The sequence below is a fragment of the Mustela nivalis genome, assembly GCF_964662115.1.
Source record: "Mustela nivalis genome assembly, chromosome: 13".
In the NCBI taxonomy this organism is placed as follows: domain Eukaryota; kingdom Metazoa; phylum Chordata; class Mammalia; order Carnivora; family Mustelidae; genus Mustela; species Mustela nivalis.
The window spans coordinates 82,768,866-82,782,744 of NC_139032.1; positions in this window are offsets into that span (position 1 = coordinate 82,768,866).

Consider the following 13,879-nt stretch of genomic DNA (forward strand, 5'->3'; position numbering starts at 1 on the left):
GGGAACGACTTCCATCTCCTTACAGATCATGTCAAAAGAAAAAAGAAAGAAGCAGGAGATGGACTATGATATCACTTCCATAGACTTTTAGAAGCACGCTCAAAGCAATGCTGTATCTTTACATACGTGTGAATAAAGATATGAAAGATGGACTGAGACAACCTGTGCTAGATACACAAATGTGGGTGCCTTGGGGAGAGGGGCAGGGTCATGAATGATGGGTAGCGGACCAAAAACCTAGGGGTGGGGGTCATACTAGATGAAGACAGTGGGTGCCATAAATCAAGGCACAAGGCCGAACAGACTCAATTCACGTATGTCCCCTTGTAGGGTCCCTTGAAAACCAGTAACATCACAAGACACACACACCGTCTGCTCTTTTACAGGCTATGTTCTCTCCCCTCCATCTCAGTGTTGCAATTGCCTGTCGAACTTGAACCAGCCAAAAATCTAAATGGAAAACAGGAACAAAAAGAGCAAAATTTAAAACCAACTCGAGAAGTGAACAGTGTCTGTTTGGGCTGCAAATGGGTGCTGTCGAGCGTGTGTGACAGCCATCACGGAGCAGAGACCAGTAGCAGCTGAGCTGTGAGCCCTTAGGTGGCTGGGCCCGTCCCCCAGGGCCAGGTCAGCCGCAATGCCACCATAGTCCAAGGGGGCAGCAGGGGGAAATCCTGGCTGGAGGGTGCCCACGGAACCTTGCTTATCGACTTCTCCAAGCCACACTTGCCTGCTTCCTTGTTGGTTTCCTGCCACGACATGATCGATTCTTACAGATATGTTTTCTAGAAGTTGAGTTGTGCCAGGCAAACCATGCCAAAGCAGCCTCATTTCCATGTGTGGTCGGGGCGGATTGGGGGAGGCTGTAGGCAGAGTGCTTCTGGATTTCAGCAAGCCGCTTGGAGGGGTGTCTTTCCTACCTCGACCTCCCTAAAACACAAGTCTGACCTGGTCCTCCTCTGCTAGCACCTACAATTCCACGGGGCCCATAGGATAGATTGGGATCTCCTCAGCTGTGCATGTGAAGCCTTCGATGATCTGGTCTCTACCACACCTGCCAGCCTCCTAGGCCAGTGCTCTCTCTACTCTCTCCTTCCTTGCTGTCCTGACTCACCGCAGTTCCACAGTACATCTTTACTCCCCTTCCTCCAGGATCTCGCTGAGGCTGCCACTACCCCCCTCCCCCCGCACCTCCCCTCTCCACCACCGCACCCTGCAATGCTGCCCTTCTCTGCCTTGTTCCCACGGTTAATCTGCCGTCTGCTTCAGGCTCAGGTCAGCGCTGCTTCCCTACAAGACTTCCCAGACCTCTCCCCTTCTGTTCCACCCAATCAGAATTGACACATCAACTTATTTAGTTACTTCTTACAAAACGCTTAGGACAGTAAGCATTCAGGCCGGATGTGCCCTGAAATTCAGAATTTTTCATATTTTGTAAAATGTCTAAAGCTCATACACCACCGTTTACAGAAGAGCTGGAGCAGAAAACAGAGCTGGTCCCCATAACAAAACTGATGAACGTTTCTGCAGGAACTGCTTGGATATTCACACGCTAAATAAAGAACTATTAAATAGCTCCATGTCAGGTCAGGGAAGGTTTTGCCACTAAACTCCTGAAAGAAAATGCTGGTGTGTTGGTGTTGTTTCTCGAGGCATTTAGGATTTTTGAATCGTGGGTCTGGATAAAGATGACTACGATGAAGACGATAATAATGGTTCTGTCTCTTTTCTCACCGATGTGATGATAACTATCTTTAGGACTGTCACAAGTACTTGTTATTCATCAAGAATTGTGCAAAGCAACTGACATAAGCGATCTCATCCTTGTGGCCACCCCCCTCCCACGAAGTATGAAGGGGCTCAGTAACTTGCCCTAGTAAGTGCAACAGCCGGGACTTGAACTCACAGCCTTTCTGATGCCACAGCCCACACTCTCAGCCTCATCCAGAACTGCAGTTCATTGCTAAACTTTCCATCAGGGTACTTATCTCCTTTTGCTGCAATTCATTCTTTATGAGTCTCTCTCTCCAACTTGGCTGGGAGTTCCTCCACGGTGGGGACTGGAGCCGATCCATCTCTGCCTATGAATGAATGAATGAAATCCCTATGCACAGGATGGTGAAATGCTGTGAGCTTGCAAAGACTCCCTTGGCTGGCTGTGTCACATGTGAATGAGGAATTCATGCACCAACCATGTTTGCATACCCGACTGCTCAGGGTCCTGGAGTCAGACAAAGAAATCAAGCCAGAGTCCCTGCCTTCAAGGAGCTCACAGTCTAAGAGGAGAGACAGACGCATCTCTGTGCCACTGTAACATGAGATTGAGGTACGAGAAATATCGCATTGGGAGCTCAAGGGTGGAGAGCCAGTCCCTCTGGGGAATCCCAGAGCGCCTCAGGGATGTACCCATTGCCTAACAAACTATCCCAAACCTTAGTGACTTAAAACAATGTTTTCAGCTCATGAGTCTATGGGTCTGCTGGGCAGTTCTCCTCATCTAAGCCAGCCTTGGCTGACTCTCTACCTGTTCCCCCAAGACAACCATTTTCCTGACTTCTAACACTGTGGATTCATTTTGCTTATTTTTGAACTTGACACAGATGGAGCCTGGCTTTACTGAACATTCTGTTTGTAAGATTTATTCATGTTGTTGCTTGTAGCAATGATGCATTCTTTCTTGTTGCTCTGTAGTAGTTCCTTATACAGAGTTACCACAATCTACTTATGCTTTCGACTCTTAAAGGATAGTTAGGTCATTTTGAGTCAGGTGAACATGAAAAAAGATGCTATGGTTTTTCCCTTAAGGTAGCATGATGGACATGTTTACCATTTTTGCCCCTTTTAATTGTACAGTTTGGGTCATTAAGTACATTTACTTGGTTGCATAACCATCATACTATTCCTTTCCAGAATTTTTTTTTCTTCCCAAACCAAAACTCTGAGCTTATTAAAAAATAACTCCCCAGGGGTGCCTGGGTGGCTCAGTGGGTTAAAGCCTCTGCCTTTGGCTCAGGTCATGGTCCCAGGGTCCTGGGATCAAGCCCCGTATCGGGCTCTCTGCTCAACGTGAGCCTGCTTTCCCCTCTCTCTCTCTCTGCCTGCCTCTCTGCCTACTTGTGATTTCTATCTGTCAAATAAATAAATAAATCTTTAAAAAACAAAACAAAACAAACAAACAAACAAAACTCCCCACTCTCACCTCCCCAGCCCCTGGTAACCATTATTCTACTTTATGTCTCTAAATCTATGAACATTTTTATACATATACCTTGGTGCCTATGTGCCTACATTTCTATTACTAAATACTTAATAATGGCTGTGTTAAGTGTACATGGGATCAACTTTTGAAGGTCATGCCAAATAGTTTTCTAAAATGGTTGTGCCAATTTATACTCCCACCAGCAGAATATAAGAATTCACTGCTCCACATCCTCACCAAGACTTGACAGTGTCAGATTTAAAAAAAAAAAAAAAAGATTTGTTTATTGGGGTACCCGGGTGGCTCAGTCAGTTAAGCGTCTGCCTATGGCTCAGGTCATGATCCTGGGGTCCTGGGATAGAGTCCTGCACTGGGCTCCCCGCTCAGTGAGGATTCTGCTTCTCCCTCTCCCTCTGCCCCTCCCTCTCATGCACTCTCTCTCTAGCTCTCACACATAAATAAAATCTTAACAAAATAAACAAAGATTGATTTATTTATTCATTTTAGAGAGACTGAGAGAGAGAGAATGCACCTGTTGTGGGAAAGGAGGGGTAGAGATAGAGAATCTCAAGCAGACTCCACACTGACCATGGAGCCCCACATGGGGTTCGATCTCAGGACCCTGAGATCATGATCCCAGCCAAAATCAAGAGTCAGATGCTTAACTGACTGAGCCACCCAATGCCCCAACAGAGTCAGATTTTTAAATCTTAGTTGTTCAAATGGGCATGGGATGGTATCTCGCTATGATGGTGATTTCCACCTGTGACTTCTTTTTCTTTTTTTTAAGATTAAAAAAATTTTTTTTTAAGTAGCCTCTGTGCACAGCATGGGGTTCAAACTCACAACCCCAAGATTAAGAGTTGCAAGCTTCCCTGACTGAGCCAGTCATGTGCCCCTCCACCTCCGTGATCTCTAATGATGCCGAGTATCTTGTCATATGTTTGTTGGCCGTTTGGATTTCTGCTTTTGTTAAGTGTCCTGTTAAGGTTTTGGTCCAGTTTTCTACTAGATTATCTGTCTTCTTCGTATTGATTTGTAGACCTCTTTATGTATACTAGATAGAAGTTCTTCGTCAGATAAATGCATTGCAAATACTCTCAGTTTGTGGCTTGCTTTTTACTTTCTTCATGATGGGTTTTGATGAACAGAAGTTCTTCATTTTAGTGAAGATCGATTTGTCAATATTTGTCTTTATGGTGGAAGTTTTTGTGGCCTGTTTAAAAAAATCTTTGCTAACCCAAGGTCATGGAGATAGCCTTCTTTGTTTTCCTATAGAAGCTTCAGTGTTTTATCTTTCACATTTAAGATCTGACTAAAAGCTCCTTTCCTATGTGAATTTTCTGACACCTCTGTGCCCAGCTCCCCTCTCTTTCCCCCACAGTATGCTCCATCACTTCCCCTCCCTATCCTGTCCTGGCTGATGAAAGAGAGGATGCCCTCCTCTCCAGGTCAGCAAAGAAACTCGGGACCCAGGTTGGTGGACAAAGTGGGGAGGGAGATGCTGGCTGGGCTAGCAACCATTACAGCTACACCTGCTGCACCTACGGCCCATTTTAAGCTAGGAACTTCTCAGCAGGGAAACCAAGTCTGCTCTCCCTCAAAGATGCTTCTTTCCCACTCCAACCCGGCGGATTCCCCGATGGTGTACAGAGCTCTAGGTGTCTATTTTTTGCAGGTCCTATACAAACAGTTGGAGTCACTCAAAATCATCCAGTCAGCATCATTTTGGTGGTCTAATCTCACAAGATTCTGCAAAATTCCACATTCGCCACCAGGAATCATTTGCTTGCTGGGCGCTTTCCTGGAACCGGAGTCTGTCCAGCCCACATTGGCACAAGACCTGAATCTCTTTGGGCCTCTGATTAAGGGGGAGAAGGGATTCCAAGGTCCACAAATTTCTAGCTCAAGCTCAGGGTATCCTAGGCCGATGACACCGCCAGCCTAGTCAGTGCCAGGCACCAGAAGGGGACTTAGAAAATGTCAAGGCATTCCAAAGCATAAGGACCTCTTGAGGACAACATCGGAGAAGGGTCTAAGGAGAGTTCCGGGTACTGCCACACCAGAGTGCGATCAGGGGACCCCAGTAGGCTTTTCCTGATCAAACCTTCACAATTCAGTTCCTCTCTCCTGCTTACCTTCCCCTGGATTCTGGGTCACCCGAAAGTCCCATTGTCCAGCGGAGCTCTTGGGCTCCTTGCTTTCTAGCTCCTGAGAAGTCCCGGCCTCATTTCTGTTTCTCCGTGGGGTAAACGTTGACAACTTCCCGCCACTCCCCCCTTCTCCTCTGCATCCACCTTCTCTTTCTTCTTTCATTCGCCATCACTCTCTCTCCCTCTCTCCCTGCTTTCCCCCCTCCTTCATCTATCCTGCTTCCCCTCTATTCTCCTCCTCCCCCCACCAAGCACACACACTGACACAGGCGCGTTCTGAGCCCTGCGGCCCCCAGAGCCCTCCCGGCTCAGCCCTTCTCCCGGGCAGGCGTGCAGGCGTGCAGACCATATGGGGTGCCAGGAACAAGCAGAGCCTGGCGGATGTGGCGTGGCAGCCTGGGAACCATTTGTTTTCACCTGGTCCTCACGCTGCTAACATGTTGGAGCATCTCCACGCTTTAACCCTCTTGCTGCCAGTCGCAGACTTCAAGAAAAAGAGACAGAAGGGAGAGGGCCTCAGCGGGTCCCCGCTTTATTTACGCATTCGTTCACTCAGCAACCCGTGACCAAACCCTACTTTGCCCTCCACAGGGCCTGGCTGGGCTCAGGGGAGGCAGAGGGGAAACACACAGAAAAAGACACACAGAGAAAGTGTTCAAATCCAGCCTGATACACACGCGATGGAGGGAGGAGAAAACACTAGACACCAAGGGGGTCACCTAACCCTGTTTCGGGGTCAGGGAGCCTTGTTGGAGATGTTGCCAGCTGCATTGTGAAGGTCAGTGTGAAGGAGAAGTAGCAGCTAGCTGGGCGAGGAAGGGGGACAGAACATTCGAGGCAAAAGAAGCAGCAGATGGAAAGTCATAGAAGCTTAAGAGAGCTTCCAGGAAACTGTTCAGAATGGCAGTGGGGTGTGTGTGTGTGTGTGTGTGTTTGGGTGGAGGATATGGGGATGGAGGATAAGGTAGGAACTGAGTCTAGAGAAGATGGCAAAGGCCAGGTCAGAGGACCCGGAATGCCAGGCCAAACAGCTGCTACTTTATTCTGAAGGCCGTTCACAGAGAGCAGTAGAGTCAAGTCTGTCTTTCCAAAAGATCCCCGCAGCTTCAGGGCACAGGAGGAGTGGGAAGGGGCAAGGTGGGAGGCAGGGTGAGCAGAGAAGGAGGAACTTCTGGCTCTCTCTGGTGCCCCTACCCCACCAGTGGGGACTGTGGGGCCCCTTCCTTCAGCCTCTGTCTCCACCTCAGACTGGGTGTGCCAGAGACAGGCTCACTGGTCTGCAGGGCTCAGCCCACAGCCCACCAGGCTGCAGGACTTGTCCTGATCCGGGTGGGGTAGTGGGGGAGGGGCCGGCAGCCCAGCCCCTTGGGAAGGTGGGGCTCAGGAGCAGTCTGGCCTTCACCCATGCATCTGGGGGAAGCTCTGAGGCCCCAGGTGCCCCCTAGGCTCAGCTTTTACCCACCCATCTGCTGGCTGAGAGTCAGCCTGGTAGGAACGCCTCAACATCTGGACTCAGACCACAGAAGGACCTTGGTAGTGGTATAACGTATCCTAGGCGCTTACGAGTTAATCCAGGCGAAGAGTTTACAATAGTGCCTGGTATATAATAAGCTCACAGTATTATCTTCTTACTCGCGTTTCTCACGTGCGTTGTACTTTTTCTCTGGTTCGAAGCTGGCTGCAGAGACCAAAACCCGTTGAATGGTGCCCTGAGCCCCAGTTCGAGCGCAAGCCGCCCGCAGCCTCCATATATTCCAACAAAGTGTTGGATGTGGAAGTGTGCCTGACGGGATTACGCCTACGACATTTCACAATCAAGACTATCGGGGGAGTGAAATGTGGATTTTGTTCGGCGAATTGTTGGGCGGATTTTCACATTGGGTGACAGCCACGAGTCACTTCTAGGTTGGAGTGGGTCACTCGTTTGTTCAATCAACAAACTCTGATCGCTTCTCTGTGGTGGAGGCGGACGCGGAGGGAAGCACAACGAAATCACCACTTCTTATCAACATACAGACATGTTCCTGGATTTCCCTAGGTGGGTGATGTAAGCAAACTCCACTTCCTTGCAAGAAGAGCCAAGAGCAAAATTGTTTCTCCTCTTCCAACAATTCCATATGATGCTTCCAGGTCTGGCAAAGGCATTCCCTCTATTTAGAACCACCGAGTAGTAGCTTTCCAAGAAAATTCTAATGTAGCATTTCACTTAATCTGCAAACGACCCTGGGAGGAAGAGATGGTTATATCCCTCCCTCAAGAAGAGAAAACAGAGACTCAATGATCCACACAGATTGCCAGCTACAGAATGGCAGAGACAGGATTAAAGCCCACTTCTTGGGGCACATGGGTGGCTCAGTGGGTTAAGCCTTTGCCTTCCGCTCTGGTCCATTCCAGGGTCCTGGGATTGAGCCCCGTGTTGGGCTCTCTGCTCAGTGGGGAGCCTTCTCTCCCTCTGTTCCTGCCTTCCTCTCTGTCTACTTATGATCTCTGTCTATCCAATAAATAAATAAAATCTTTAAAAAACCCAGAACACTTCTCTCTAGCTGTGAAGTTCACGTTCCGTTCACTGTACCATACTGAACTTTATGGACCTTTCCACTCCTAAGTACTGTGATTCTAGGCTCGGGTGGGAGGAAATGTGCCTTCCAGAAGAAAGATTCCGCTCTCTGAATCAACCTAGCTTCTGGATCGCTGGAGAGTCTCAAGAATGATCAGCATCCGATTTTCCCCCCAAATCTTTATTTTTTGTCTTTTTACCAAGGTAATGCGTGTCTATTTTTAACAATTCAAACACTATCGGAATGTTTAAAACGTGAAAGTCACAGGTATTTCCCTCCCCCAAAATAACAGCTGTTAACAATATGGAACATATTCTCCCAGTCTCTTCCCGTGCAAATATTAATAACACACACAAATAACATAATAATTATTAGTATTACAGAAATTACCCGTACCATACACCTTTTTAAAAAAAATTTAACACCATATCAAGAACACCTTTCACTGTCAGCTCACTTAATATGCTTCATTCTTTTTAATAGATTGTTGTAAACTGTACATTCATGCCCCCCAAATTCATGGAGCAAAGCCTAATCCCCATCATGAGGTGAACCTTTGACAGGTAATTAGGTCATGATGATAGGGCCGTAATAAATGGGGTTAGTGCCCTTATAAAAGGGACTCCAGAAAGCTCCCTCATCCCTTTATGTCACTTGCCGACACAGCAAGAAGACAGTCCTCTGTGAACCGGAAAGAGGACTCTTGCCAGACACATGTACCAGCTCCCTAATCTTGGACTTCTGAGCCTCCAGAACTGTGGGAAAGAAATGCCTCTTGTTGCTAAGTCACTCAGTCTGTGGTATTTCTGTTACAGCAGCCCCAACGGACGAAGACATGGGTGCACGAGAATCCAAAGTATGAATGGACCATGGCTTCCCTCCCACTACCCTGGGGGTAGAGATTTGGACTGCTGCCTTTATTCATTCACAAAATCATTGCTTGCACCTTGACCCACCCTGCCTGGCCCTGCTCACTTCAGGTACCTGGGATCATCTCAACTAAGGATTTCTGTGAATGGTTCTTCAACGTTTCTCTCCCCAGTGAAGCTCTGAGATGTTTAAGGCATCCTAAGGGATTATGACTGTGTGTTCATGAAAATATCCTTAGCGCCTAGTTCAGTGCCTTGCCCATACTAGAACCTCAGTAGTTCACTTGGTAGGAACAAGTGAAGGAACGACTTCCCGGACGGATCAATGCATTGGCTTCCGCAGGGCACACTCCTAGGGAGAAATACCAGGTCACAGAATATGCCTTTTTTTTTTTTTTTAAGATTTTAAAAAATTTATTTATTTGACAGAGATCACAAGTAGGCAGAGAGGCAGGCAGAGAAAGAGAGGGGGAAGCAGGCTCCCTGCTGAGCAGAGGGTCCAATGCAGGACTGGATCTCAGGACCCTGAGACCATGACCTGAGCAGAAGACAGAGGCTTTAACCCACTTAGGCACCCAGGAGCACCCCCCCTTTTAAAAAGATTTCTTAGGATATGCCTTTTCTTTCTTTCTTTCTTTTTTTTTTTTTTTTTTAAGATTTTTTATTTATTTACTTGATCACAAGCAGGCAGAGAGAGGGAGAGGAGGAAACAGGCTTCCTACCAAGCAGAGTGCCCGACGCGGGGCTCCATCCCAGGACCCCGGGATCATGACCTGAACTGAAGGCAGAGGCTCTAACCCACTGAGCCACCCAGGTGGCCCCAGGATATGCCTTTCCAAAGCATGTTTATAGGCTACAAAATTTTCCCCTGGAAAAAGTGAACCAGTGTGAGGGACCGAGAGAGCTGGTTTCCCCCCACTGCAAGGAAGACACTTTTTGGGGATATAGGAGTATAGTCTATTTCACTTAGTCCCATCCAGGGAATGGGGAAGCCAGGGGATGAATCTTCTCCTTGCTATTCTTGTGAAGCTCTCACCTGTTGCCGAGAGAAGAAAGCAAATATGAACCGGCTCAGCATCCCCGCAAGGGAGTCACCCCCACCCTGGACCCGAGTACCCATGGCCTCCAGATGCCTGAAGCCAGCAGTTAAAGCAGCGGACATTGAAGTTCTGTGTCTGTCCTGCCAGCTTGGGTATGGCTGCCCTGTGCCCTCTCCTTGCAGGAAGAACAGGAGCAACACCTAGTCTTGCTTTAAAACCGGGGATTACAAATAAATAAATAAAACCGGGGATTACACCACAGTTGCATGGGGCTGGGAGCTCAGATAGCAAGGAGCAGCACAGCCTGGAACCAGGAATAGGCTGGATAAGGTCTCTGCTTTGTAAACTTTGTATTTTAGAAGGAGGGAGCAGACTACAGAAGAATCAGCAAATCAGTGAGCTAAATAATATCAGATGGAAACAGTCATGAACAGAATAAAACAGAGATTGCTCTAAAGAGAGCAGTGGAGAGTTCCTTCTGACTAGGTGATCAGGGAAGGCCTCCTGGAGGAGGTAGCATTTGAGCTGGGGCTAGAATGAGGAGAGGGGACTAGTCCAGTGATGAAGTGGAAATAAAAGGTTCTAAGAGGGCATGACTGGTGCCAAGCCCAATAAACTTGCTGCTTTGGTTGTCTGAAGGATGAAGAGAACGGGACGTGGTGGGCCAGGGTCAGGTCAGGCAGGGCCTCGTAGGCTGAGGAAAGGGGCTTGGGTTTTATATTATTTTTAAAAATATTTTATTTTTAAGGAATTTCTCTATCCAATGTGGGGCTCGAGCTCACAACTCTGAGATCAAGAGTTGTGTGCTCTACTGATTGATCCAGCCAGGTGCCCTTGGATTTGATTTGATTTGATTTATTTGACGGGAAGAGATCACAAATAGGCAGAGAGGTGGAAGCAGGCTCCCCGCTGAGCAGAGAGCCCGATGCAGGGCTCGATCCCAGGACCCTGGAATCTTGGCCTGAGCCGCAGGCAGAGGCTTTAACCCACTGAGCCAGCCAGGCGCCCCTGGATTTTATTTTAAATGTGGTGGGAAGTCATGTCCTACCTTGTACGCAACTTATGATTGGACATTGACTCATTTACTCGTTCATTCATTCAGTCGGTTGGCTAGTCAGTTAACAATCCTTCTCTGAAGACCTACACAGGGAATGAGGATATCGAGATGAACAACAGTCCTAGCCCTTGCAAAACTTAGGGCCTAGTGGGCGAATACAGTGTGAACACAGATACTTACAGGCCAAAGGAATAAGCAGAGGAGTATTCAAGGTGCTGGGAGCCCAGATCAGAGAGCATTTGTTTCTGAAGTGGGAGGATCAGGGAAAATCTCCAAGAACACATGATATATTTGAGCTGAATCTTGAAACACCAAGCACCATGCTGGCACATCGAGGTGCTCAGTATATATTTATGAAACGAAAGAAGGGAAGGGAGGGAGGAAGAGAAGGAAGAAGGAAGGATGGGAATTTGCCAAGTGCTAAAGAGAGAAAGGGCAGAAGGAGCTGTGTGTGCAGACTTCTGGCAAAATAACGGGGTGAAGAAGGGATAACCACGCCTGCTTGGAGCCCCTAGGGACACCTCGGAGGTGACATGGGGACAGAGCACTTCCCACCTCCTGTTCTGGGGCTCCTACCATGTGCGTCACATAGTAGGTGCACAGTAAAGGTTGATGGGTGTGGTGGTATTTAACGCTACTTGCTAAATATTTCCATCTCTCTGCTTTCAAGGCACGTGCTAGGATTACACTTCCTTGCCAATATGTAAAATTGGGTATGGTTCTGTGACTTGTCTTGGCCATTGAAATATGAGCAGAAATGACGTGAGTCACCTCTGAACAGAAGCTTTAAGAGCTAGTGAGCGATCTGTGGCGTTGGCTTTTCTCTGCCTCAGCAACCATAGAAGCCCAGAGAAGGATCCTTCCTCAGCTTGGTTCTCCGAGGGAGAACAATGTGGAGAAGAGGTCCTCAGCCACCCCGCAGCGTGCACCCAGGAGGAGCCACCAAAAATCAGGGGTGGTTGTTACCGCAGCAGAACTCTATTATCCTGACTTCTAGAATCAATAAGGGAGTGAGGCGGAGAGCTAAGGGAAGGTTTCTGAGCTTGACAGGGGCACGAGGTCCCTTCAGAAGTTAGGAGGGTGAGGAAGCTGCCAAAGGATGATTCATCCTGAAGCCCATTAAAAAAATTTCTTAAAGAATCTTGAGGCTTCGCTCCTAATTCAGCCAGTCAGAGGGAACTGGAGTCTCCCTCCAGCCGTGCTACCCTCCCCCGCAGCCTTTTGCTTCTCTTCTTTCCCAGGGACAGCATTTTGGGCCTCCCATGACCACCTCTGTGGCCTTGGTCCTCCCCTGGTCTAGACAGCGGCTTTTTAAACAAACAGAAAATATCAACAGCTATAAGTAAAGATCTAGATCCTTTACAGCCCACAGACCCGGATTCAAGCCCCAGTCCACTGGTCTCCAGCTGCACGACTTTGGCAAGTGAATCTCAGTTCACTTAAGCCTCAGTTTCTTCATCTGTAATGCGGGGCCCACAACTGTATCTACCTCTTGAGGCTGTAAAGAGGACTAGTCCAAGGAAAGAACTCAGCAAGGTGCCAGGCACACAGCAAGGGTCAACCAATGGTAGATGTGATTATTATTAGTGAAGTGGGACATCATGGGGGACAAGAGTGATATTTAATGTGTGTGCAGAGCTGAGGGGGAGGGAATGGTACATACTCTGGGCTACTTTCTAAACTTCTGAGATTCTTATAGCTTGCTTCCAACATGCCTTAAATCTCCTTGAAGTTCCCTCGTTTCTCTGTGTCTTGGGCGGGGGGGCACAGATCAGTGAGGTAGACAGAAGGTCTGGATCAGGGACCTCTCCCTGAGCACAAGGTCTTGTGTCTGTGTCACTCTGGCTATAACCTCTGGGACCAGGGAGGGGAAGCTTTGATGTGTAGCTACAAAGGTCCACCTGCCCCTCCCTGAGATGGCCAGGTCTGAGTAAGTGATGACACCCCACCCATTTTGAAGGATGTCTTTAATAAGGGGTGTGGGAGATGCTGGGTGTGTTCCCGAAAGTCCTGAAGGCTGCTTCTGGAATGACACTGGTTAATGTGAGCACAAAACAGACTTGGAGCTTTGGCCACACCCAAGTTCTTTGGCTAATTGGGGTACAATTTTCCCTTAGGCCCAAAAAGGAAGGAGCTAGCCTTGGTGTGGGCCTACCAGGTGCAGGTGCTTCCACATCCAGGATCTGTCCCTTGCAGGTCAGTCTCCCTGTCCCTGACTCTCAGTGAGAACTCAAGGCTCAGAAAGGGTCAGCCACCCGTCCCACAGCTCTAAGGACAAGAGACAGAAAGGAAGCAAGGCCAACCTGACCGCAAACCAGTGACCTATTCCTGGGACCTTAGGGGGATCGTGTCTTATATGCCTCCTGGGGGATCTCCTCTGTCAAGTTCAGCCCCATCCATGCTCTTCCCAGAGAGTAAATCTGGTGACGTCACCTTCTCATCCTCACCTTCAGTCTTCTTAGAACCTTGCCATGGGCCCCTTGGCCAAAAACTCAAAGCTTCCTTAGGATGGTGGCTCCCTCCACCCATCAGTGGCCGGTGCCCACCCTCAAATGACCTCCTGCAGCCCCCAGCAGATGCCCAGTCCTTCTGATGGATTCACCACTCCTTTGTGGGGGCCCCTATGTCTTTGCCCATGCTTTTCCCTCTACCTGCGGGACATCCCTCCACTTAAATCTCTGCCTTTTCTCTCCTGGTGAAGCTCTCGCATCACCTGGTTGGGGGAGCCATCCTCGGAGCCTTCCCCAGGTCCCCCCTACCACAGCTCTGTCATTGTCTGTTAGGGCTCTTTCTCCCCCATGGGGCCATAAAGTCTTTCAAGACCAAAGTACTTATATGTCTCAAACTCTGGTACTGGAGCTCATAGATTTTTTTAAAGCAGATATTAATCTTTGCATATGCGATTTTCCCCTCCACAAAGGCTTGAGGGCTATGGTGAGGACACATTCACCCAGGGCATGGTATCTACCATTCATTAAGTCCCCGCTATGACCTAGGGGCCGT